This window comes from Diabrotica virgifera, chromosome 9 (genome assembly GCF_917563875.1).
Source record: "Diabrotica virgifera virgifera chromosome 9, PGI_DIABVI_V3a".
Taxonomy (NCBI): Eukaryota; Metazoa; Arthropoda; class Insecta; order Coleoptera; family Chrysomelidae; genus Diabrotica; species Diabrotica virgifera.
In genome coordinates, this window is record NC_065451.1 from 109,602,976 (window position 1) to 109,630,864 (window position 27,889).

Consider the following 27,889-nt stretch of genomic DNA (forward strand, 5'->3'; position numbering starts at 1 on the left):
TTTAAGTGGTCTAGTCTGGTCTAGTCATCTTTGTTCTTTGTCACATGCACGGAATCGCGCGGTTAAAGAGAGGTATGCTTGACCGGGTTTGACACGTGGTACCTGCCGTTACCTGAACCTGCTGGGCCAGTGGTTGGATGCCCCGAACCTCGAATTTACATTTTATATGCGAAGTTGTCCTGGACAAGTACGGAATCGTTACCGCGAACGATACTAATAATTATATTATCTACAACTACATAGATCGTTGGTGGCATAGTTAGTAATGTAAGTACATAACATTTTGGTTATTTATTATTATCATAGATGTATTCCGTTTGAAAATTATTGATAGCACAGTTTTTACGACGCAGGTCATAAGTATTGTATGTGTATGTTGCATTATATTCGAAGTTTATGCCTTCAAGTACAATACAACCAAATAATATAGACGTTAAGAGAGTATATTCTTTGATACAACATACAATACAAATGAAATGCGTCGTAAGATTTGTGCTATCAATAATTTTCAAACGAATATAAAAATTATCAAAGTGTGTGTTTTCTGTTTCCTTATAGAATTTTTATTTTCTTGTAGAGATTTCCCTTTTTGGGTGTAAAATTATTATTGGTTTATTATAATACCTACATAAAAATCAAGTTAATCAAATGGAAATACCTACCTACAAGAAATTGGCGGGGAAACGTGTTAACAATATGGGAATAAACCAAACCCATTTGAGGATAACCAAGAAACTGTAAAAGGTTAGTAACAAATACTTAAGTGCTATATTTTTAGGGAATATGACACAATAATTACAAATTAAGTGCTTAATTAAATGACAGTTTGTAACAAAAGAAATATGAACCACAGAAAATTAAAAATCTAATTTACAGTCATGATACTCGTTGCTTTTATCATTTTTTCATAAGTAGTGGAGTCACTGAAGTTTTTACTTACGGAAAAATCAAACATGATAAAACTTTTTATAATTTCATTAAAAAATGTATTTAAACCACATATTAAAAAGTTCTACTCCAAAAGTTATTTAATTTTTTTGTTAAACAATTGAACTGCCAAATTAATTGTTTTTTAATACCTACGAATATATGGATTTAAAAAGAACTGACCATTGAAAAATTCAAAACATTTTACACAAAAAACCTTATATAAAGATTTTTCTAAAACTAAATCTACAGATTCTATAATTTTTTATTTATAACGCTTATAAGTCACCCTTCTCACAAACATTGGCGCACTGAATGGCAACGTTCGGCGAAGAGCGTGGAAGGGCATAGGCGCAAAATGTCGGCTGTCAAAATGTTCAATATGTTTTAAATGTATTCATTTTTTTTTTCGAATCCTGAGAAAACTAATATGTGTTTTTGAAAAATGTAAACGCAGAATGAAATATTACATTATTACTGAGGGCCGAAATTCCTATAGAATAATCAAAAAGTTTCTTTTGAATGAAATATTTGAAATTAAAAGTCATACTAAATTTTCTCTTTAATTTTCACCCCTGTAACTTAAAAATAAACAGAAGATTTCAGGAACTTTCAGCCCTCGGTAATAAAGTAGTCTTTCACTCTGCTTTTAAATTTTTCAAAAATACATTTCAAAAAACACATTGAACATTTTGACTGGCGACATTTTGGGCCTATGGCCTTAAGTTAATTTTACTTACATTACTTTTTAACCAATTGATCAAATTAAATTTTTCAAATGGAAATGAAAGAAGAACATTAAAGCTATCGTATTCTCTCTGTGCGTCTCCCCTCTATTTACAGTCACGTGACACGCTGTCAGATTTGTAAGGACGTTTTAGCATTGAGTCTTATGGGATTATTTTGTTAAACTTGAATATTTTATTTTATAGTAGCCCAATAAATGACCGTTTTGGAGTGTAATTTCCAGGGGCAACTCCGAATTTCATGAAAATTTGTATTTAGGTTCTACTTACCCTCCACTTCAAAGTTGAATTTGTGCCGTTGGTTGCTTTTACTTGGGGGGTGACATTTACCCCTTCTCGGGGTGTGAAAAACGCGTGTTTAAAATAAGGCCGGAAATGGATAAATTGACTTATTTTAAGCACCTTTTGTTCTATAAAAATTTTTACGTAAGTCAATAATTTTCGAGTTATTCGCGATTTAAAATGTTGATTTTTCGACAAAAAAAACTACGTTTTCAGACCGTTTTTCCCAAATAACTCAAAAAGTAAATATTTTATAAAAAAAAATATTAGCAAAACTGTAGCCTATAAAAAAAAACGAACAAAATGGTGTACCAGTAAAGTCTACAAATTGAGTAGAAACAAAGTTGTAGCTCATGAAAAATACGTTCTTATTCGTCTAATTCCAAATCGAATAATTCAACGCGAAATCACCGACGAAAAAAGCGTTTTTCGGGAAAACCTTATTAAAATTTTTAAAGTATCGAAAAAAAGCTTATTATTTGTTTTTCACAAAAGTTTACAGCATCCAAAATAAACGAGTTACACCGAAAAAAAAAGTTGGCCCCTTTTTTTTTGGTAAAAAAAATCGTGAAAACCTCCCTCTATTTAGCACCCTAAATGAAATTAATCGTTTGGCTTTACCATCTATTTTAACTGTATGTGTATTGTTTATATGATCTAAAATTTTCTAAAAATTTTTGAAAAATTTCATTTTTTTTAAATAAGTTAAAAAGTATTAGTGATAAGAAAAATCTTAAAGAGTAAAAAAATGTAGGTTTTGTTATTATAAATATGCTAGTTTCATTTTGTTTCTTCGTAAGACAAAAATTGGTTAAGATATGGCTGTTCAAAATTTGCATACACTCCTGATTAGTGACCCATTCAAGCTTTCTCAATTATAACCCTTTCAAAAATAAACACTTTAAACCGGTGAGACTAACAGATCATATAAAAAATAGACAGGTAAGTAAATCGTTTGTAAATCGGTAGCGATTAATTTCATTTGGGGATCTAAACACGGCGAGATTTTCACGAGTTTTTTAATGCTAAAACTTTTGTTAACAATTAAAACAAAGCTTTTTATAAACACTTTAAAAAAGTTTGAATGGGGTTTTCCCGAAAAGTGCTTAATTTTTCGGTGATTTCACCTTCAAATATTCGATTTGGAATTAGACGAATAAGAACGTATTTTTCATGAGCTACAACTTTGTTTTTATTTGATTGATAGACTTTACTGATACACCATTTTTTTGGGTTTTTTATAAGCTACACTTTTGCTAAGGGTATGTTTTTTAATATAGTATTTACTTTTTGAGTTATTTGCGAAAAACCGTCTGAAAACGTAGTTTTTTTGTCTAAAAATCAACATTTTCAATGGCAAATAACTCGAAAAGTATTGACTTACTTAAAAAAAATCTATAGAACAAAAGTTGCTTAAAATCAGTCAATTTATCCATTTCCGGTCTTATCTTGAACGTATGTTTTTTCACCCCCCAAGTAAAAGCAACCAACGGCACAATTTCAACTTTGAAGTGGAGGGTAAGTAGAACCTAAATCCAAATTTTCATGCAATTCGGAGTTGCCCCTGAAAATTACACGGCATCGCCGAATTTCCCGTTCATTTACTGGGCTATAGTGATAATAACCGAATACAACTTGTTAAAGTGCATTTAAATCAAAACGAACACAAGCAAACGAACGAATTCGTTCTTTAAAAGTATTGTAATACCTATTTTTACAGCGAATCAAACACGACCGAACGAATTCGTTCGAGTTCGTACATGTTCCAACCGATGTCGGTAAGTAAGCGAATCATCAAAGTACATCGGTGTCGTATGTGTCCGACATTGCGGACGTTAATCTCTACCTGTTATTCAAAATTCAGTGATTAATAATTAATCATTATAATTGAAACGAAAAACGGCGAAGGACAACCCCAGCTAATTGAAATACTATTCGAAAATATTACCTCAATCATCCCAGATAGCCATAGCTACAGCCTTAGCTTAGCTTAGTCTCTCAGGTGTGTGTTCGTCTTGTCCTAATCTTAGAAATGAACTATGAAAGTTTGGAATGAAAGCAAACAAAACAATATTTCTAACCAATCATGTTTATTGTTCATAAAAATATAATAATAGCTATTTGTATAACAAGGGAGGAAAGTGCTACTTTTCCTCCCGAGAATGAAGTTTACTGTCCGACGCGTAGCGGAGGGCAGTAATCATTCAAGGGAGGAAAAGGCACTTTACTCCCATGGTATACATATGGTTTTTCCACCTTCCTCAAATAACAAGTCATTTTTCCATTTTTACTTAATTTATTTATGTAACTAACCAATAAAATTTATTAGAACTAGAACTAACAAGTAACAAGTAGGTACAATATATCTGTCAACTGTCAAATATAAGTCAAATTATTAATGTAAACATTGTTAAATCAAAATAACAATTTACTGTTTTTTACTATTCTGCAAAATACAGGGTGTTTTATAAATAAACGTTAAAATGTATATATACTTACGTAATAGAAAATAGATATTGTCAATAAGTTATATTTCATGAATGAAATACCATGACGTCACTTTTACTTTTTCTCCCTAGGGAGGAAAAATATTTTTCCACCTACCTCTACCGAAAGAATACTTTTCCGGACCTGATTGTAGGGAGCAAAGTTGTACTTTTCCTCCCTAGGGAGGAAAATATTTTTCCTCTCTAGGGAGGAAAAGTAAAAGTGACGTCATGGTATTTCATTCATGAATAATAACTTATTGACGCCCTGTACAATATCTATTTTCTATTACGTAAGTATCTATACATTTTAACGTTTATTTATAAAACAACCTGTACTTTGCAGAATGGTAAAAAACAGTAAATTGTTATTATGAGTTAACAATGTTTACATTAATAATTTGACTTATATTTGACAGTTGACAGTTATATTGTACCTACTTGCTAGTTTAAGTTCTAATATTTTTTGTTGGTTAGTTACATAAATAAATTAAGTAAAAATGAAAAAATGACTTGTTATTTGAGGAAGGTGGAAAAACCATATGTATAACATGGGAGTAAAGTGCCTTTTCCTCCCTTGAATGAGTACTAGAGATGGTGGTCGTTGCAGTCTAGATTTCATGGTCCCATTGTTGTCAGCCTTAGTGTCATCGCCGGCGATAGGCTTTTCTGAAGCTCCCAGAGGGAGAAAAGTGGTTTATTTCCAAAAACTAGAAGATAAAAACACATATCAAACATCAAGAAAAAAAATCAAATTTTACCTTTGCCAAATAATCGTAAAAAGTAGTTAATGGCAAAGGAATAATTAAATGGAATTAAGATAGATACTACTAGTTAAAATTTGATTTACACGTGCATATATGTAAATTAAAAAGATATATTTAAAACTAAAATATCAGAAACCGTGCTTTTGACATTGGAGGTTATATATAAAAAATTTTAGAAAAAACCGTTAGATGTAGAAATGTAATTACAAAAAAAAATAATTAGAATACACAACTCATCCCAAGAGAATGAAAGTCTGGAAATAGATAGGGCCTTATGGGCCCATCTGTTTAAATAGATTTATTTTTCCCTTCCATTTTGATTTTGTGTCAGCGAGTAGGGATGAAGTGTCACTTTCATGACAGTGCGACGTAGGTAGTGGCGGGCATGTTTCCGTATTGAAAAACAGATACTTACAGAGTAAGAATATACAGGGTACTTTCAGTATGATGATTTAGATTTTAGATGAAAAGAGATATAGTAAATAGAAGATAATAAAGAGGGTAATAAAAGAGGATGCCAACGAGTTTTTAACGAAGAAAACTAGTAAAACAAATGGAAGAAAATTATTGTTAATGAAATATTAAAGAAAATAAAGTAAAATAATTATTTTAAAATAAAATACCACAAATGTGACGTTTATAACGTTACATAATTAATAATTAATAATTATTGTAATAATTAGTTGTAAGTCACTATAGTATCTAATGATTGTATATCTAATATTTTTGTCATAATTTTTACCTAATGTTATTTAAGATTTAGAAATTAACTGTTATAATAATTAGTTTTAAGTCCTCATTGTAATTAATTGTTGTATAACCAATATTGTTTGTATCAATGGCCATTGCAGCCGAGACACATAAATTTAAATAAAAAAAAAATTGCTATAACTTTTGCGAAAATGAATTTAAGAGTTTGATATTGCATGAAAAGTATATAAATATACAGAAAATTTCAAGACGATTCGTCAATTAGTTTAAATTTTATTAAATTTGATTATCATACAGAGCTCTTTTTGCAATGTTATTGCTCAGAAAATAATATTTATACAGCAATTCTGTGGAAACCAATTACAGAAGAATACTTATATTTTTAAAGTATTTAAAAAAATCAATAAAAAGTCATTTTTACCATTCCGAAAACATTTTACTAAAGTAGACTCATTTTTGGCTTATAAATAATTTGAATAATTTTAAGTAAAATTTAATAAAAAAATTGTGGCTTGGTAAAAGTTATATTAGTTTAAAAAGCTACATTAGGGCTACAAACATAGAAACAAAACGTTTTCGCTCTGTAACAAGAGCATTATCAGTGTTACAAGAACATGGTGAGCCAACCAAAAAATACAAAGGTCAAAGCCTTTCAAAAACAGATTAAGGGAGGATCCACTCCAACATTTTTTAATGTTAGGTGGGGATATGTGTACATAACCTACTCTACAAGACTACTAGTGCATACCAATTAAAAAATAATGATCAAAATCCATCAACCAGCTCCGGAGATATTAATCGCTGCATATGTTTGAAGAATCAATTTCATTTTTTGAGTGCACGGTCTTTATAATTCCCCTCCATCGGCCCGAGCCGATTGCGTTAGGACGTCATTTTTAAAGCTTTATTAACCGCTCTGTTGAAGTTCAGAGTTTACTCAAACTTTTACTGATGACCTATATACCTTGAACTTCAAAATGGCGCTAGTTAGTTTGCTTAATTGTTATAAACAAAGTAGCTGTGAATTAAATAAAAAGAAGTAGCTTGTTTTGTCCTTAATTGAGCTAGGCGAATTTTTTTGTGATTAATTTGTGTAAAAATATCAGCTTTACAAATAATAAAGTGGATTTAGTCTACATCTAATATTAACAAAGTTATTCAAATTATTTATAAGCCAAAATTGGCCTTACTAAAATGTTTTTGCAATGGTAAAAATGACTTTTGTTGATTTTTTATTAAAAATAATGAAAATATAGGTCTTCTTCTTTCATATGGCATCCGCAAAATCGCTGTATCATTATCATTATCTTGTGACGTTCCGCCCCTTATAGAATCGATTATTGATGGGAAGATATTATTTAACTATCCAAAATATTATTTAATTATTTTCAGAATTATTTTCTTTCAATGTTTATTCAAATAGAACTTAAACCCATCTCAGAATTTTTAAATGCTTGATGACGTCACATTTAAAACGTGGCAACATTGGTTTCCCCACTTTGACAGCCAATGCTTAGTAGAGGGGTACGAAGGATTGAGCTGTGAACGTGAGCCTTGGATTGCCATTGTTTCTCGAGTGTTCGGTCTGAATCGTAGTGTGCGGGGTCATTAGACTCAATTATTCACCTCTAATTCTCAGTTCCAAATTGATTAAATATTACAATAAAAGTATAGTGAAGTTATCCAGCAGCAGTGGATTTGAAGAATTTTAGAGCATACTATATCCAATGAGTTCTACCCCGGTAAATACACATTTTATTAAGTATTTTATTCAGCCATTTTGGAAGTCCTTGACATTTGCTAACTAAGTTTCACATAGTCTATTTTCATGGTTTTTATGTTTTATTTTCATGGATCAAACTCATCTAGAGATAATTCAATATTCGTTGTTAATTTGTGCTTCCAGTTGGAAAATAGAGCTAATTTAAACTCCATTTTTTATATTCCTTTCAAGTCTACAGAACTCCTATCTTTTGAACGATGATCAAATAAGTATCCATCGCTTAGTCTTACTATATTTCATCCTTGTATAATATATCTATATACCGGTGTATGTATTATAATAAAATATTCTTTCACAGTAATTATATTTTGTATTTCAATTGGAAATTACTTGTGTTATTTGACCAAGGTCATCTGATAGCAACCTGATAAAAGGTCAAGCTGTCTAGTCATTCAAGTTTTTGGACTTAATGACCTATTTCTTCTTATTCCCATAGGAATAAAAACACCTCCTCGTATCTCTTGCTTCTTTTTTTTGACATTGGTAGATTGGTAGTAACACCACACTGTGTTTTTTTTAGCACCTACCATGAAATCTTAAAGCCACCCTACAACAACACCAGGGCCAGACCACACAGAGAGAAACAATCAATAGGCGACCAGCCTGGATTATTTCCACATTTTCTTTTTTTTGAGTACCTCCAGCTGCTTTCCAACAGTTTTGAGTACCTTCAGCTGCTTTCTACCAGTCTTCCTCTCCTGTACCTCCAGCAGGACAGCTGCTAGCGAGAGTTAGCACCCTTGGGTGCTCATTACATCAACTTCAAGATTAGGAAAGAGTGGTTTGTTTGGGAACATTTACTGTGCTCTTATTAAAGACAGACTGGTTTTGTGATATTTAGTACATTTTTTTTTATAGTTCAATTGCACACACATTTTTCCTGCTTTATATTTTTTATAGGTTTTTTTTTCTTTACAACATAATATTTAATTGATAGCGTTCCCCAACACTCTGCAATCTATAAAGGTATAAATTTCTGAGCTCAGATATTTTCCCTGATAATAGTAGTCGGTACTCTTATCTTGATTATTTTTAGGCTGTGTTCCACTTTTGTATAATTATTTAAACTCATTCCATTATTTTAGTATATGTTTAATTAAATTTTTAAAAATTAACTTCACATATTAGTCAAAATTGTAATTATTAACTTTATTTAACTTGAACTTATTAACTTTACTTAACTTTAACTTATTAACTTTATTTAACTTTAACTTTAATTTATTAAATTCATATGAACTTCTGGATTCTAATCCCTCAGATTAGTTTTTGGTTTCACTTGTTATTATTACTATTATAAACCACGAGTTAGGAAAAGGATCTGTGAATCCACTCGTAGGTTTATTTATTCAATAAGGCTTGTGCCTGTCCCACTCACAGTGAGGTATTTATATGTTATATATAGTATCAGGTAGTATTTAATTAAGGTGTACGTATTATAAACGTACAATTATTATTTGGTGAGGGTTCTACTAACCTAGTTGTAAGTTGTACTTCCTGTATTAGAGGTACCCGTAGTCAGTTTTTCTAACCTTATAAAGAGTATTCTTAGATCATAGTTGTATGATGATTTTGTAATTGACTTTCACTAGTATCACTTTTTCCTGTCATGTTAGAGTTACACACTAGTTACTTGTCCTAACTCGGAGATTGTTAAAAAGATCTAGTAGTTACATTCAATAAATATACATTTATTGTGATTTTTTTTTTTTTTTCTTATTACTCCTTTATTTTTAGTAGTATATTTTATAATTTAATAATCTTTAATAACTTTTCACATACTTGTACTACAAATTTAACATACTCTATAGCAGCGTAGAATACCTGGAAGAGCGTTAACCTAGTTATCCTTCTTCTGGCGCCCAAAAATTCATTCTATTTTCAGTATATTATTATATTTACTCTATCTATTTTCTGAACATTATCTTCATATCTTCTTTTCGAGCCATCATTGTCACTTCCTTTAATCTATTGTCTGGCCAAAAATAGCCGTGCAAATTGGCCGAATCCTTCCTTGAGTGTCAAGTGGCCCTTCTCATACATATTTAGCTAGCCATTCAAGTTATATCTATCTATTAATGATTTCTCATCTCTAGTCCTGTATCAATTCGATATTCTTTGTCTTGGCATCCTTCCATACAAATACTACTACAAAGTTGTATTTTAGTTACTCCAGCTTCTTCAACGGAGAAGCCACACATTTTTGTCCTTTGGCTACATTAAGTAGATCTTCTTCTTTTTACTACTTCTGTTGGAGTTTACCACTCCCTTTTCATTCACTCCAACAGAAAATCATCAGCTAGTTGTTACATTGGCGCCCAACGTGGTTGGCGCTGATTTTTCTTTTTCCATATCTGAATTTAATTTATCTACCCTTAGTGCTATTCACGATTTTGCTAGTTTATCAAGCTCTGAACAAAGGCAATTAGAGAGTATGATCTCTAAATTTACTACTCTTTCTTCAAAAGACAAACTAGGTCGTACGTCGTTAATCTCTCACACTATCGAAGTGGGAAATCCCACTCCTTTCAGATTATATCAGTACCCCATACCTCAAGCCTGGCAGGCAGATTTAGAAAAGGAAGTAGATTCGATGCTTGCTTTAAATATCATAGAACCTTCAACATCGTCCTACTGTTCTCCGCTCTGGTTAACGAAGAAGAAGGATGGATCCTTCAGGATCTGCTTTGACGGTCGAAAACTAAACAGTATCACAACTAACAGGGATGCTTATCCTATCCCCAGAATAGATGTGATTTTGAGCAAACTTCAGAATGCCAAATACATCTCTTCTATTGATTTGTCTAAGGCCTTCCTACAGATCCCACTGAGTGAAGAGAGCAAGAAGTATACTGCTTTTGCTGTCAGTGGTAAAGGATTATTCCAGTTTGTCACCATGCCTTTCGGTCTTGTTTCTGCTCCTCAGACAATGTGTCGTCTGATGGATTTAGTCATTGGTCCACCGTTAGAGCCCTATGTTTTCTATTATTTAGACGATATTTTGGTTGTCACTCCTGATTTTTCCCTTCATATGGAAATTTTAGATAAGTTATTTTTACGTCTTAAGGAAGCTAATCTAACGGTCAATCTGGATAAATGTCAGTTTTGTCGCCCTAGTCTTAAGTTCTTGGGTTATGTTGTGGATAACCAGGGGCTGAGGACTGATCCTGAGAAAATAGTTGCTATCAAAAATTTTCCTATACCAAAGACCACCACCCAAGTCCGTAGGATATTGGGAATGTGTGGCTATTATCGGCGATTTGTACCGTCCTACTCTACTTTGTTGTCACCTCTTACTGATCTTTTGAAGAACAGGAAAAAGGGACAGACCATTACTTGGACTCCTGAGGCTGACGAAGCTTTTAGGCGCGTTAAAGATGCTTTAACGAGCGCTCCGGTTATGATGTCACCTAATTTTGATGAGCATTTTTATCTAATGACAGATTGCTCTAATACAGCTTCTGGAGGCGTATTATTTCAGTTGAAAGATGGCTCCGAACACCCCATAGCGTACACTAGTAAGAAGTTGAACAAGGCCCAGAAAAACTATTCAACTACGGAGAAAGAACTCTTAGCTATCATCCATGGGTTAGAAGCTTTTCGTTATTATCTGGAAGGTCGTAATTTCACTATAATTACTGATCATAGTTCCTTAGTATGGCTTCATAGTATGAAAAACCCTTCACAGAGGCTTTCTCGATGGATATGCAAACTGGCTGCCTATTCATATAAGATTGTCCATAGAAAGGCAAACGGGGTAGTGGTCGCAGATGCTCTTTCACGTGTCCATGATATTAATGTCCTAGATCTGTCCTCTTTAAGTCCTGATATGTGGTATCAGAATATGATTGATAGGGTCACTCAAGACCCACAAAAATATCCTGATTTTAAGGTAGAGAATAATATTCTGTACAAACACATCTTAAGTCCGATAGAGTCCTTATCCAATATGTCGGAGTGGAAAATAGTTGTACCTACGCCAAATAGGGAAAATATTCTGCATATGTTTCATGATGAAGTTACGGCGGGTCATTTTGGTTTTTATAAGACTTATCACCGTATTGCCGAATTATATTATTGGCCTGGTATGCGGAAGTCTATAAAAAGGTACATTTCTAAATGCATGGTTTGTGCTACTTGTAAACCAAGTAACCTACCACAGGCTGGACTTATGGGTTCCTTCAGGAACATAAATTTTCCTTGGCAGATGATCTCAATGGATCTCATTGGACCTTATCCTCGGAGTTACAAGGGTAATACCTATTGCCTGGTAGTTGTGGATTATTTCACTAAATTTCCTTTAGTTTGTCCCCTTCGCCAGGCCACAACTCCAGCAATTTTAAAATATTTGGAGGAACAAGTCTTTTTGGTGTATGGTGTTCCTCAAATTGTGTCATGTGACAACGGTCCTCAGTTTGTATCGAAGGCCTTTAAAGATCTTCTAGCTAAATATAAGGTTCAAAAGACCTTTTATAATGCTGCCTACCATCCACAAGCAAATCATACTGAGAGAGTAAATCGCAGTATTGTCACAGCTCTAAGGTCCTATACTTACCCTGATCACAGAGCTTGGGATCAATATATTCATTCCATAGCTCAAGCCATAAGGACTTCTGTCCATGAAGTTACCCAGTGCTCTCCAGCATATTTGAATTTTGGTAGGAATGTGGCTTTATCAGGTGATTATTTTGGTGTAATTTCAGACAATTCCGAAAATCTTCCTCAAATATCTGAGAAACTTCATCGCTTAGATGATCTCCAGACGTTACCTCATATTTTCGCAGACATTAGGAAGAAGTTAAAAACTTCTTACCTAAGGAACCAGCAGCACTATAATTTGAGGAAACGAGATCTGCGATTCTTTGTTGGTGATCGAGTCTTAAAGCGCAATTTTGTCAAATCCAATAAGGGTGATGCCATTTCTGCAAAGTTTTGCCAGAAATATGTCCCATGTACTGTCTCAAGGGTAATATCTCCTTTGATTTATGAATTAAAGGACAATTCGACTAATAAGCGAATTGGTCAATTTCATGTAAAGGATTTACTGCCTGACAACACCATGGACGATGTGGATTCTTCAACTTCATCGGAAGAAGATTAGCTTAACAGGGTTGTTTAAGCTAATATCTTCCTGTGTTTGCCTTTAATTAGTTTTATTATGGTATAGTATTTTAGTTTAAATTGTTAATCACCAGATAATGCCTGACCATAGCAATTTTTATCCTTCGGCATGGCTTGATGATTTCTCACGTATTAGTTATTAGGTACCGAATTCTTGTGTAATACCGCTTGTATGAGTTTATTATTATTTTTTTTGTATTATAGATTGCATTTGAGTCATTATCGACAAATATTCTCAAATACTAATCCAGCCAGTAGTATTACCAAGTTAATAACCTCCACTTGTACTCTTAGTTTTGTACTCAACCTCTCAGAATAAAAGGGCTGTTGATTATTATATATTAAGATATTTGGATGTGTGGGCTCATACAAGTATTCTTGCTTAATATAGATGGAGCTATGTTACACTACCATATCTTAGATTATGTGTTATATCTTGGATATTTGATTACATACCTATTATTTTTTTTTATTGTTTTTATATCATGTCATTGGATTTGCCATATTGGAAAGAAGTTGTGGTTGTTAATTTGTTATTGGGTTACTTTATTGATATTTGTCACAGGTACCTTAAATACTTTATATTAATTCGGATTCTTACTTCCTCCACAGGATGATTCTGGAATGAATTTGGAATTTTGATTTATAAATGAATTCTTGAGTCCTTCATATTTCTTCTTATGAACTAGTCTGTTAATGCTCAAAGTTGGTGAATACGTGGGTTCGAAGTTCAGCAACTGATCACTGCTATCCGATTTCGTAATCCATGTCTTTCTTGTCAGAGTAGGCAGATGTTTATCCATGATAATATTTCTGGTTGGGAAATGGTGTACAACACTTCCTAACCATTCTTGTGCAATTGTTCCAAATATTCCAGGCACATTTTCACACGATAATAGGGAAGTCTAGTTTGCTTATTTTATGTCTCTTAGTTCATAGTATATTGATGCTTGACTTTCCATAGACGTAGAGTCGTAATGTTAGTGATTAACCCACTGGGACAAATTATTGATTTTCTTTTTAGTAGATTCCCTCTTCTTTCCTTAGGCATTAATTGTTGCTTAGATTCAGGAATATCTCCTGGATAATCCTATGTATGTTCACATGAATATACAGTCTTATGAAAGATTGGGAGCTCGTTCCCGTCATATTTTGTATTTACCATGGAGTCATAGAACTTATAAGTTCATCCTTTATTTTTACTATTTAGTTTCGATAGGCTCATATTACCGGATGAGGGTAGATCTAGAGCTAATTTAGTTAGTTATTTAGTATTAGTGAGAATTGGTCCATAAATCTTCCTGATCGTTCTTCTTTGGATATGCTCCTATAAATCTGGTGTCCATTGCTAGTCCGATTTTGGATTAAGTGTCCGATTCTTCACTTATTTTGTTTATTTGGTTGTATAGGTTCGTATTACCGGATGTGGGTGTACGTAGACCTAATTTATTTATATGATTTAGTATGGATGTGAATTGGTCCATAAATCTTCCTGGTCGTTCTTCATTGGATATGCTTTTGTGAATCTGTTGTCCATTGATAGTCTGACTTTGGATTGAGTGTCTGATTCCACATTTATTTTGGTTAATGTGTTTGCATTCCTTTGGTATGTTCACTATTTATATTAGTTGGTATTGGTGAAAATTATTCTATAAATATTCCTAGTTGTTCTTCTCTGGATATGCTATTACGAATCTGGTGTCCATTGCTAGTCCAATTTAGGATTGAGTGTTTGATTCTTCACTTATTATAGTTATTGATTTCATTGGTGACTTTAGTAGATGTACTTGCGTTATGGTATGAATTGGCTCTCACCTTTGCCTGGTTGTTCGTCCTTGGATATACTCCTTATAAATCTGATGTCCATGGATAGTTCAACTTTGGATTTACTGCCAATTCGACACTTATTTGTCATTATAAATTATGTCTCATCTTTAGCACTTTTACTAGGACTTCGGGTCATATTTTGCAATTTCCGTTATTTGCTGCAGTGACCATCCTACTTTCCCTTGATTATTAGTGGTGATTATTTGTAATCTTGCGAATCAACGGGGAATGATACACTAAGCACTACTACTCTAGTTTAATATTTTGAAAAAAAAAAAAAAAAAAAAAAAATTTTTTTAAATAAAAAATTTTTTCTGGTGGTTGAAAGGGAATGTGACGTTCCGCCCCTTATAGAATCGATTATTGATGGGAAGATATTATTTAACTATCCAAAATATTATTTAATTATTTTCAGAATTATTTTCTTTCAATGTTTATTCAAATAGAACTTAAACCCATCTCAGAATTTTTAAATGCTTGATGACGTCACATTTAAAACGTGGCAACATTGGTTTCCCCACTTTGACAGCCAATGCTTAGTAGAGGGGTACGAAGGATTGAGCTGTGAACGTGAGCCTTGGATTGCCATTGTTTCTCGAGTGTTCGGTCTGAATCGTAGTGTGCGGGGTCATTAGACTCAATTATTCACCTCTAATTCTCAGTTCCAAATTGATTAAATATTACAATAAAAGTATAGTGAAGTTATCCAGCAGCAGTGGATTTGAAGAATTTTAGAGCATACTATATCCAATGAGTTCTACCCCGGTAAATACACATTTTATTAAGTATTTTATTCAGCCATTTTGGAAGTCCTTGACATTTGCTAACTAAGTTTCACATAGTCTATTTTCATGGTTTTTATGTTTTATTTTCATGGATCAAACTCATCTAGAGATAATTCAATATTCGTTGTTAATTTGTGCTTCCAGTTGGAAAATAGAGCTAATTTAAACTCCATTTTTTATATTCCTTTCAAGTCTACAGAACTCCTATCTTTTGAACGATGATCAAATAAGTATCCATCGCTTAGTCTTACTATATTTCATCCTTGTATAATATATCTATATACCGGTGTATATATTATAATAAAATATTCTTTCACAGTAATTATATTTTGTATTTCAATTGGAAATTACTTGTGTTATTTGACCAAGGTCATCTGATAGCAACCTGATAAAAGGTCAAGCTGTCTAGTCATTCAAGTTTTTGGACTTAATGACCTATTTCTTCTTATTCCCATAGGAATAAAAACACCTCCTCGTATCTCTTGCTTCTTTTTTTTGACATTGGTAGATTGGTAGTAACACCACACTGTGTTTTTTTTAGCACCTACCATGAAATCTTAAAGCCACCCTACAACAACACCAGGGCCAGACCACACAGAGAGAAACAATCAATAGGCGACCAGCCTGGATTATTTCCACATTTTCTTTTTTTTGAGTACCTCCAGCTGCTTTCCAACAGTTTTGAGTACCTTCAGCTGCTTTCTACCAGTCTTCCTCTCCTGTACCTCCAGCAGGACAGCTGCTAGCGAGAGTTAGCACCCTTGGGTGCTCATTACATCAACTTCAAGATTAGGAAAGAGTGGTTTGTTTGGGAACATTTACTGTGCTCTTATTAAAGACAGACTGGTTTTGTGATATTTAGTACATTTTTTTTTATAGTTCAATTGCACACACATTTTTCCTGCTTTATATTTTTTATAGGTTTTTTTTTCTTTACAACATAATATTTAATTGATAGCGTTCCCCAACACTCTGCAATCTATAAAGGTATAAATTTCTGAGCTCAGATATTTTCCCTGATAATAGTAGTCGGTACTCTTATCTTGATTATTTTTAGGCTGTGTTCCACTTTTGTATAATTATTTAAACTCATTCCATTATTTTAGTATATGTTTAATTAAATTTTTAAAAATTAACTTCACATATTAGTCAAAATTGTAATTATTAACTTTATTTAACTTGAACTTATTAACTTTACTTAACTTTAACTTATTAACTTTATTTAACTTTAACTTTAATTTATTAAATTCATATGAACTTCTGGATTCTAATCCCTCAGATTAGTTTTTGGTTTCACTTGTTATTATTACTATTATAAACCACGAGTTAGGAAAAGGATCTGTGTATCCACTCGTAGGTTTATTTATTCAATAAGGCTTGTGCCTGTCCCACTCACAGTGAGGTATTTATATGTTATATATAGTATCAGGTAGTATTTAATTAAGGTGTACGTATTATAAACGTACAATTATTATTTGGTGAGGGTTCTACTAACCTAGTTGTAAGTTGTACTTCCTGTATTAGAGGTACCCGTAGTCAGTTTTTCTAACCTTATAAAGAGTATTCTTAGATCATAGTTGTATGATGATTTTGTAATTGACTTTCACTAGTATCACTTTTTCCTGTCATGTTAGAGTTACACACTAGTTACTTGTCCTAACTCGGAGATTGTTAAAAAGATCTAGTAGTTACATTCAATAAATATACATTTATTGTGATTTTTTTTTTTTCTTATTACTCCTTTATTTTTAGTAGTATATTTTATAATTTAATAATCTTTAATAACTTTTCACATACTTGTACTACAAATTTAACATACTCTATAGCAGCGTAGAATACCTGGAAGAGCGTTAACCTAGTTATCCTTCTTCTGGCGCCCAAAAATTCATTCTATTTTCAGTATATTATTATATTTACTCTATCTATTTTCTGAACATTATCTTCATATCTTCTTTTCGAGCCATCATTGTCACTTCCTTTAATCTATTGTCTGGCCAAAAATAGCCGTGCAAATTGGCCGAATCCTTCCTTGAGTGTCAAGTGGCCCTTCTCATACATATTTAGCTAGCCATTCAAGTTATATCTATCTATTAATGATTTCTCATCTCTAGTCCTGTATCAATTCGATATTCTTTGTCTTGGCATCCTTCCATACAAATACTACTACAAAGTTGTATTTTAGTTACTCCAGCTTCTTCAACGGAGAAGCCACACATTTTTGTCCTTTGGCTACATTAAGTAGATCTTCTTCTTTTTACTACTTCTGTTGGAGTTTACCACTCCCTTTTCATTCACTCCAACAGAAAATCATCAGCTAGTTGTTACAATCTGAGCAATAACATTGCAAAAAAGCTCTGTGTGATAAACAAATTGAATAAAATTTAAACTAATTATCTTGAAATTTTTTGTGTATTATACGAACTGATTGACTCAACTTTTTATGCAATATCAAAGTCTTAAGTTCATTTTCGCAAAAGTTATAGCAAATTTTTAATTGTAGAAATGTTAGTCTTATTTTGCAATTTCCAAAGCAACAAATGATCGGACCAAAATTAAAAAATTAACACTTTAAACTTTTACTTATTTTCTAAAAAAAAATACTCTAAACAAGATATGTAATTACCCTATTTTTACCTGTAGCGATTTAAACGAAAAAACTACCATTTTTGACAATTGTTTGTAAATAACTAAAATACTCCTCCGAACTGTGATGGGCATTTTTGTATTTATAATGTATTAGGTATATAGGGTGAGGCAGATAAACGGCCTATTAGAAATATCTCAAAAACTAAAGGCAACAGAATCATGAAGATTGGAATGACGAGGGTTTTGAAGAGTGATCTATTTAATGAAAATATTTTCATCTATTTTCTACTTCCGGTTATACCGGAAGTTGCTTATACTTTCGTTTTGTTAAATGGGATAAAAGTTAAAAAGTTAAAAAATGTTAAAAAGATAATTACGTTTTTTTTATTAATTTCGTAGTAACCCTGTAGAATTGTGGTATTTTGACATCTTCTTCTTTCTCAGAATCCTTAGTGCCCTTCAGGGCGTCGGATTTCGGGTTCCGCCTTTTATCCATTTTTTCCAATCGCTTTTATTGGTGGCCAGGTTCTTCATATCCCTCATACTCATGTGTCTCCTTTCACCTATATCCTGGATCTGGTTCATCCATGTCTTCCTCGGCCTTCCCTTTTTTCTTTTGTTTCCCATTTTGGCTTCATGTACCTTCTTTGTGTACGTCTTTTTTGCTCCATTCGTTGTATGTGTCCAAACCAGCTTAATTGTTTGTTTTCGATCTTCCTCATTATCGGTTCTTGTTCCAGCTCTCTTCTTATATCCTTATTTCTGAATCTATCAAACTTCGTAACTCCAGCTATTCTTCTCATGTATTTCATCTCGGTCGAGTTTATCATTGATTCATGTTTCTTTTGCACAATCCATGTTTCCGCTCCATATGTCATTATCGGATTTACTATGCTGTTATATACTCATATATACATATATATGAGTTTAGTTTTGTTGCTTATTTCTGACTTTCCAAAAATTGTATTATTTAAAGAGTAATACACGTTAGTTGCCTTCTTCAGTTTATTACTTATTGCCAAGTCCGTTTTCCCATTCACTGTTATTATATTTCCCACGTTGTGCACTTTTTAGATAGGAAAAAAGTATTGAGTTTGCGATTGTCATCACTTTGCTGAACTAAATTTCGTACATATTTATATTATGTGTATGTATACATAAATAGCATAGAACGTACGCAACGCGTATATAATATAGGTATAGCACTTCTTTTTGGATGGGGAAAAGCATTGAACTCGTAATTTATATACTATAAGAAGTTTTCACTTCTGTCGGCACTCCCATGAGTGCTTTAAATTTTTTTTTTTTCATCTTTATTTATTATCATAAGTTTTGTTTTGTTGAGATTCATTTCCATTTTTAAATTCTGTATCTCTTTTTGCCAAATATCTATTAGTTTCTGCATTTTCTCTACTGTGTCTGTGATTAAAACTATATCATTAGCGTATAGAAGGCAGTTGATCTTGGTATTTTGACATCAAAAACTGCATTTATGTTCAAATGATTTTTAATTTAGTCTACTATTGTTAAAAATTATTAGTATAGCTAAATCTTGAATTTTAGTATGTATACAGCGTTTGTCGAAACTCGGAATCAATAATTTCTGAGTTTCCTTAAATGGAACCCTGTATTTTAGTATTGTAATGAAATGATATTTTATGGTTCCTTTTTATTTCTTAAGCATTCCCTACGCCTTACTGCTTTAATTTGTGCTTAATTGTTAATCGCAACAACAATCTTAACCCTTTTAGTCACACTGTACCTCTAGAGGTACATTTATTATGTATGATTTCAAACATCAATGTGAACTGACTTATATCCAAGAAAATATTTTGCAGGTCAAATATCATGATGCCTACATTATGCGCGCGATTTTGTTTTTGCTTGACAGTTGTAACCAGATTTGAAATTAGTTCGTTTGAGTGACATTTGCGAGAGGTTAGGACAGTCTGTTTGTGTATGTTGTTTTTGCTGTTTATTTTCTAGAATAAACGCGGATATATGTTTGATAGGTAAGTAAACACTGAATTTTATCATAGTATGTATTAGTTTCTAACACGTAGATGATACAAAGTAGTAATCTGGACACCTCAATTAGATGTACCTTATGAGGTACAAACTGCTTTTAAAGATATTTTTGTGACAAAACGAGTAATATATATTTTCAGTTATTTCATTAAATATTTATTTTCATATATGGCTAAATATATAAAAACCACTTACAAATGAGTAGTTACTATATTATGCTGAAAATGATGATGGCTCAGATATTCCGGATCTTGACGATGAGATTATGGATGGGAAGATGATACTCAAATGGAAACTAATGATGAAATAGTTAAATTTTTGAATAAAAGTGCTCGTTCAGAGGAAGAAGAAGCTAATTCTCAAGATCTAGAGGATAACTTGAAGCAAGAGCCAAACAACGACCAAGAAGTTATAGAAGATGAAGTAAATGGCAGGAATTGTTTTGCCGATTTTCATAATAGATAGGCTCTTAAGTAATTTTCTAAACAACTATTCTTTTTTTTTTGTATTTTGTTAGATGAGAATAATAAATTTACTTCTAATATTAGAATAAATAAAATACTAATTAGTTGATTTTGTTTTTTTTTTGTAACATCCTTAAAGGCAACATGTACCTTGTGAGGTACAAGTTGTAACAAAAAAAAACAGATGGAGGGGCAGTTTTTTTTGTTTTAGTTATCTCTCTCAAGCATATCTACCAAATTTTATAATTTTTGGATCGCTCTTTCTAGGTGTGTTTCTGAAAGGGTTAACTACGTAGGTATTTTGCTAGCTCAACCATTATTGGTTATTTTAAGTATCAGTCTAGGTTAAAATTTTATTTCCGAAAAATTATTTGTAATTGAATATTTTCACGGCCAACCTAATAAAATTTCACGTATTTTTGTTGCAATTAATGTTTGGTTTGAATTACCAATAACTCCCAAATTAAAGCAATTAGGTATAGGGAATGCTTAAGAAATAAAAAAGTACCATAAAATATTATTTCTTTACAATACTAAAATACAGAGTGTTCCATTTAAGCAAACTCAGAAAATACTCATTCCGAGTTCCGATCAAACCTGTATACTAGAATTAAAAATTTAGCTATACCTACTAACAATTCTTAACAATAGTAGATTATATTAAAAATCATTTGAACAAAAATAGAGTTTTTGATGTCAAACTACTACAATTCTACAGGGTGTGAATGTTGCTACAAAATTCAGAAAACAAACGTAATTATATTTTAAACTACCCTATATAACGTTACAAACCATTATTTAAGAAAGAAGACATTGAGGAGAATTCAAAAATGTAAAAATGTATAGGGTATGTATTATTAAAATGTCTTATTTAAAAAAAACGAAGTTAGAAGCAACTTCCGGTATAACCGGAAGTAACAAATAGATGAAAATATTTTCATTAAATAGATCACTTTTCAAAGCCCCTTCATTCCAATGATTCTGTCCAATTCTGTTGCCTTTAGTTCTCTAGATATTTTCTAATAGGGCGTTTATCTGCCTTACCCTGTATAGTACCCAAAAAACCCATTTTCAAACTGGCTGGTCAGGTGTCCCGAACATGGTTCATTTTTGCCTTATTTCCCTGGAGTAAAATAAACACAGGTTTCCAAAATATTTCTTAAGCATTCCCTATTTATATCATTGAGATTGACTACACTTCAGCAGCTTTTACTACATTCATTTTCCATTGTACTAAAATTTGTATTATAGTCAATTTTGATTTTTAGATTATTTCCAAGAACATGATATGGAAATTATTGAGGCCCTAAATGAACAATCATCTCACTAAGAAATTAACATGGATCCACATGCTGAAGGAAAAACAGTAAATAAAAATCAGAAAGTTGTGGACAAACATTTGAGAAGACCCATTGGAAAAAAGTCTCGCAAGTGTGAAATTTGTTTTAAGCAATTTAGTCAAGCAAGTAATTTGAAACAACATTTGAGAGTGCACACTAGAGAAAAACCTCACAAGTGTGAAATTTGTTTTAAGCAGTTCACTGCAGCAAGTACATTGAAAGTACATTTGAGAGTGCACACTGGAATAAAACCTTACACGTGTGAAATTTGTTTAAAATAGTTTATTTATATAGGGGATTTGAAAACACATTCGAGAGTGCATACTGGAGAAAAGCCTCCCGAGTGTGACGTATGTTTTAAGCAGTTTAGAAGCGCAAATTATTTGAAGAAGCATTTGAGATTGCACACTGGAGAAAAACCGTACACATGTGGAATTTGTTTCAAGCAGTTTGCTCGAAAAACCGATTTACCTATACACATGACAGTTCACACTAAAGAAAAAGCTTATAAGTGTAACATTTGTTTCAAAAAGTTTTCTCTAGCAAATAATTTCAATAGACATTTGATAACACACACTGGAGAAAAATTTCACAAGTGTGAGATTTGTTGTAAGCAGTTTGCTTTCAAACATTATTTAACTCAGCACATCAAAGTTCACACTGGAGAAAAAACTTACAAGTGTGGAATTTGTTCTAAGCAATTTAGTCAATCTGGAAATTTGAAAAATCATTTAAGGATACACACTGGAGAAAAGCCTTATAAGTGTGACATTTGTTTTAAGCAGTTTAGTGACCCAAGCAGTTTAAAACACCATTTGAGAGTGCACACTGGAGAAAAACGTCACAAGTGTGAAATTTGTTTTAAGCAGTTCACTACAGCAGATCATTTGAAAAAACATTTGATAATACACACTGGAGAAAAACCTCACAAGTGCGAGATTTGTTTTAAACGATTTTCTCAAAAAAATACTTTAAAAAATCATTCGAAAATACACGCTATAGAAAGACTTTACGAATGTGAAATTTGTTTGGAGGAATTTCGTGAACAACGTAATTTGAAAACACATTTGAGAGTGCACTCTAAATAGTCCATTCACTCACGGTGAAATATTGTAAAACCTCCAAATTTTAAGAACGGTTTGGACTGACCTAAAATTTGGCATACACATAGCTAACATGTCAAAGAAAAAAATGATATTGTGCCAATGTGTGCTTTTACCCTGGGTGTGAATTTCACCCCTTCTCAGGGGTGAAAAACATGCGTTCATATTAATTCCGGAACTGGATAAACTGACTAATTCTAAGCAACTTTTATTCTGTAGCATTTTTTTCACTAAGTTATTATTTTTCGAGTTATTTGCGAGTGAATATGTTAATTTTTCAACAAAACCATGTTTTTAGACGGTTGTTAGCCCACAGGGTGATTGATTAGTAGGGTAACGCTCAATAGCTTCGCTATAGTAATAGATAGCAAAAACAGTTAATAACAAAAATTTAAGCCACCTTTGAGCTTCACATTACAAAATTTGTTAGAATGTTACAGGGTGTTAGATAACACAGTGGCAGACCAAACTTATGTTTTTTTTTAATGGAACACCCTATATTTTATTTTAAATTCGAAATCCTGTTAACTTCTCCATCACAAAAATATAAAGGTTTGTTATGTTATACAGGGTATTTACAAAGTTATAACCAATCTTATATGAAAATCGTAACAAGTTCAACTCCCTGTATAAATAAAATTAAGCAAAACAACAATGGTTTATTAATGCCATATTTTTTAACGTATTGTCAAAATTTTCAAGAATGGTCGATATTGCTAATTTTCTTTATATCAAATACAGGGTGAGTCAAAACGCAAGTACATTATTTTCTCAGTAATTTTAAATGGAACACTCTGTATTTTATATCACTATTGAAAAGTACCATTACCGTACTTTAATTTTTAGATAACATTCCCTATGTCTAAATTTATTAATTTTCGAGATATTTTGATTTTTCAATGGACCAGTAGCGTGGCCACCCAAATCACCAGAATTTAATAAACTGGACTGATTTTTTTGGAGTTACGTTAATAATAACGTTTATAAAATACCTCCAACAACAAGGGATGAGATGAAAAATAGAATACAAAGTGTATTTCGATGTGTTAATTTACAAATACCCCGTAGAGTAAGTAGCTCATTCAATGATCGTTTTTAGGCGTACATAAATGTGTTAGGAGATCATTTTGAACACCTTATGTAATTAAATATTAAAAATATTTTATTAAAAGTAGCTTCTAATTTTTTTAAATATGTTTTTTTGCAAAATGTATTACTGATAAATTATGTTTTGTTCTTTATTTGTTACATTGTTACATTTACATACAAGAGTACCGTTTAATTGTCTTCACAAAATATTGTATTTTGTGTTTGAGTGTTTTTTTGTAAAACTTATTACTAATTTTCTTTGTTTATTTTTGCATTTACATAAAAAGATAGTTTTTAATTTTTTCAAAAATGTTGCATGTAGTGGTTGTGTTTTTGTTTGTAAAATGTATTACTAATAAATTATTTTTATTTCTTTATTTGATACAGTGTTACATTGATTACCGGATTGATAATCGGTAATCTTCAATTGTCAATTCAGTCATGGCTTACTTAAAATTTAGATAAATTTAAACACCTAAAATAATTTGCTCTGAAAATGAAAATATCTCGAAAACTAATAAATTTGGTCATAGGAAATGTTATATAAAAATTAAAGTACGTTAATGTTACTTTTCAATAATGATATAAAATACAGGGTGTTCCATTTAACATTACTGAGAAAATAATGTACTTGCGTTTTGACTCACCCTGTATTTGATATAAAGAAAATTAGCAATATCAATAATTCTTAAAAATTTTGACAATAAAAAATATGGCATTAATAAACCATTGCTGTTGTGCTTATTTTTATTTATACAGGGAGTTGAACTTGTTACGATTTTCATACAAAATTGGTTATAACTTTGTAAATACCCTGTATAACATTACAAACATTTATATTTTTGTGATGGAGAAGTTAACAGGATTTCGAATATAAAATAAAATATAGGGTGTTCCATTTAAAAAAACATAAGTTAGGTCTGACACTGTGTTATCGAACACCCTGTAACATTCTAACTAATTTTGTAATGTGAAGCTCAAAGGTGGCTAAAATGTTTATTATTAACTTTTAATGCTATCTATTACTATAGCGGAGCTATTGAGCTTTACCCTACTAATCAATCACCCTGTATAAATCAAAAAGTAAGTATTTCATCGACACAAAAATTCTTAGGAAAAATATAGCTTTAAAAACTTGAAAAAAATGGTGTATATGAGGGCTCTGGACCCAATGGCAGCAAAGTTGTAGCTAATGAAAAATAGGTACATATTCGTTAACTTCCTAATCGAATATTTCAACTTGAAATAACCAAAAAATGAACCACTTTCTGGGAAAAACTCATTTCAACTGTTTTAAAATGTTTAAAAAAAAGCTTCATATAATTTGTTTCTGAAAAGGTTTCTAGTATCAAAAGTAAGCAAGTTACGATCAAAATAATGTTGGTCTCTTTTTTTTTTTGGTAAAAAATAGTGAAAACCACTTCCTTGTTACCATCCCAAATGATATTAATCGTTACCGCTTCACAAGTTGCTTTACTCGTGTATGTATTGTTTATATGATTTGTAAGTTTCAACGGTTAGTTTGTGCTAAGTGCATATTTTTGAAGCTGCTTAAAGGGCTGCAGTTGAAAGGGCTTGAACGAGTCACCAATCTCGAGCGTATGCAAATTTTGAACAGCGATATCTTAACCAATTTTTGTCTTACAGGAAAACAAAATTCAGAATATTCAGAAAAGCAAATCCTACATTTTTTTACTCTGTGAGATTTTTGGTATCATTAATAAGTTATTTAAAAAAAAGTATTCTACTCAAAATTAAAAAAAAAATTACCAAAATTTTACAAAATTGTGGCGATGAAACTGACAGATCATATAAATAAATATAACTAAAGCAACTTGTGAAGCGGTAATGATTAATTTCATTTGAAATGCTAATTAGGGTGTGATTTTCACGATTTTTTTACAAATGAAATAGACCTATTTTTAAACATTTTAAAAAAGTTGCAATGAGTTTTTCGCAGAGAGTTTGATTATTTCAAGTTGAAATATTCGATTTGGAATTTGACGAATATGAACCTATTTTTCATTAGCTACTACTCTGCTTCTACTGGGTCTAGAGACCTAATATATACACCATTTTTTTCCTTTTTTATTAGCTATATTTTTGCTAAGAGTGTTTTTTCGATAAAATCCATATTTTTGGAGTTGTATAAAACCCGTCTAAAAACATGGTTTCTTTGTTGAACAATGAACATATTCACTCGCAAATAACTAGAAAAGTATTGATTTAGTTAAAAGACGCTATAAAACAACAGTTGCTTAGAATTAGTCAGCTTATCCACTTCTATTCCAGATTTATTTTGAACGTATATTTGCTCACCCCCGAGAAGGGGTGAAACTCACCCCCAGGGCTAAAGCACACATCGGCATAATATCAATTTTTTTATTTGACAGATGTGCGGAAGAAATTTTATGTCAATCCATGCGGTTCTTTAAAATTTGGACCAAACCCTGAGTAAATGTACTATGTAAGGTTGACAACCATTTTTATACTTTAAGTGATATGGTGGATAAATTGTTTAGTTTTAAGTTCATGCGCACTATGTTCTCATACATGCATGTTCATGTATGAGTCCTTATTTTCAAGCTTTTAGCTCCATGTTGTATGTTTAAGTTTTTATTAAATTCATCAAAGAACTGTTTGTGCGTTTATTTATACTAAATTTACATCCTAATCAAAGACATTTAAACAATGCACATTGTAGAAAAATATCCCAGGAAATGAAACCGAAAAAGTACTTGTAATTCAGTCAATTTGTACTCTAGGAGCCCCCTACCGGGAAAGTATTGGGGTCGTTCTGGTTTCTTTCATTTTTCATGTATTTTGGGGTGCTAAATCCGAATATGTGATTTGTGGACAAAATTTCGTGACGCAACATTGAAAAAATCGCGAGAAAGGCGAAAAATTTCTGCCTTTTCCCACTTTCTTGCTTAAATCTCGAAAATTATGAACTGTTAGTAAATTGTCTGTCTACAGAAATTAAAGTACTTAAAATTCTTTACAAATATCACTATTTAGCTTTTTTTCGGGCGAACCTTTTAGTATAAAGTGTGAGTTATAAATTGGCTATTATTAACGGTCTCTGCAAAACTCGAAACTCATTTTTTACATTCCAAAACATTATTTTTATTAGAATGCTGTCTTATAATACATTTCTTCTAGTTTTCTGCACAAATATTTAAAATAAAAAAAGGTCGAAATTGTACAAATTCAGTGTCACAAAGGTAGGACTCTAATAAAATAAAACTTAAAATATCGTGATTATTAATATTACAAATTCTAATACAAAATGTTGTATAATACAAAATTACATGAGCCGTTTCCTTTTAGAAGGTCTTGGCTGTGGTTCTCCGGTGGCGACTAGTCCCAATACATATTCTGCTTTTTCTGGAAAATAAAAGAGGTGTCAGTTCTAAAGGAGAGATAAAATAGATTGTGAGATTAAATATACCTTCCGCATTGTGCTGATGCCCTTCAATGGCATCGAGTTCTAGCTCAGGGTCTGATTACTTCAGCTTTAGGGGTCGTTCTGCTGGAAAATAAAAGAGGTGGTGGAGAGAGAAAATACGAAAGAGAGAAGAATGACTACAAAATAACTTGTAAGATTCTACATACCTCTGTCTCTTTCTTCAGTCTCTTCTACGTCTATGTCAGAGCTGTCTTCCGGGGGCTCAACGTTGTCACACAGTACTTCGCATGATGTGCAAATTGGGGAACAATGCCTTCCTGCATCCACAATTGCGTTGGCAGCCCTTTTTACATTTAGGACATGAAATATACCGGAATATTGAGTTTGGTGTAGGGTAAAAGTGGTTGACACTGGCACGAGACCAATAGTAGTTTTTTC

At 31.9% G+C, this 27,889-nt stretch overlaps 1 long non-coding RNA gene across 1 annotated transcript; it reads left to right on the plus strand.

The window, feature by feature from the left end:
* LOC126892379 (uncharacterized) lies at positions 1-26,679 on the plus strand. The gene is made up of 3 exons (XR_007700806.1): positions 1-267; positions 578-744; positions 21,779-26,679. It is a non-coding gene; the product is annotated as an uncharacterized LOC126892379 (long non-coding RNA).
* The last annotated feature ends 1,210 nt before the right edge of the window (positions 26,680-27,889 follow it).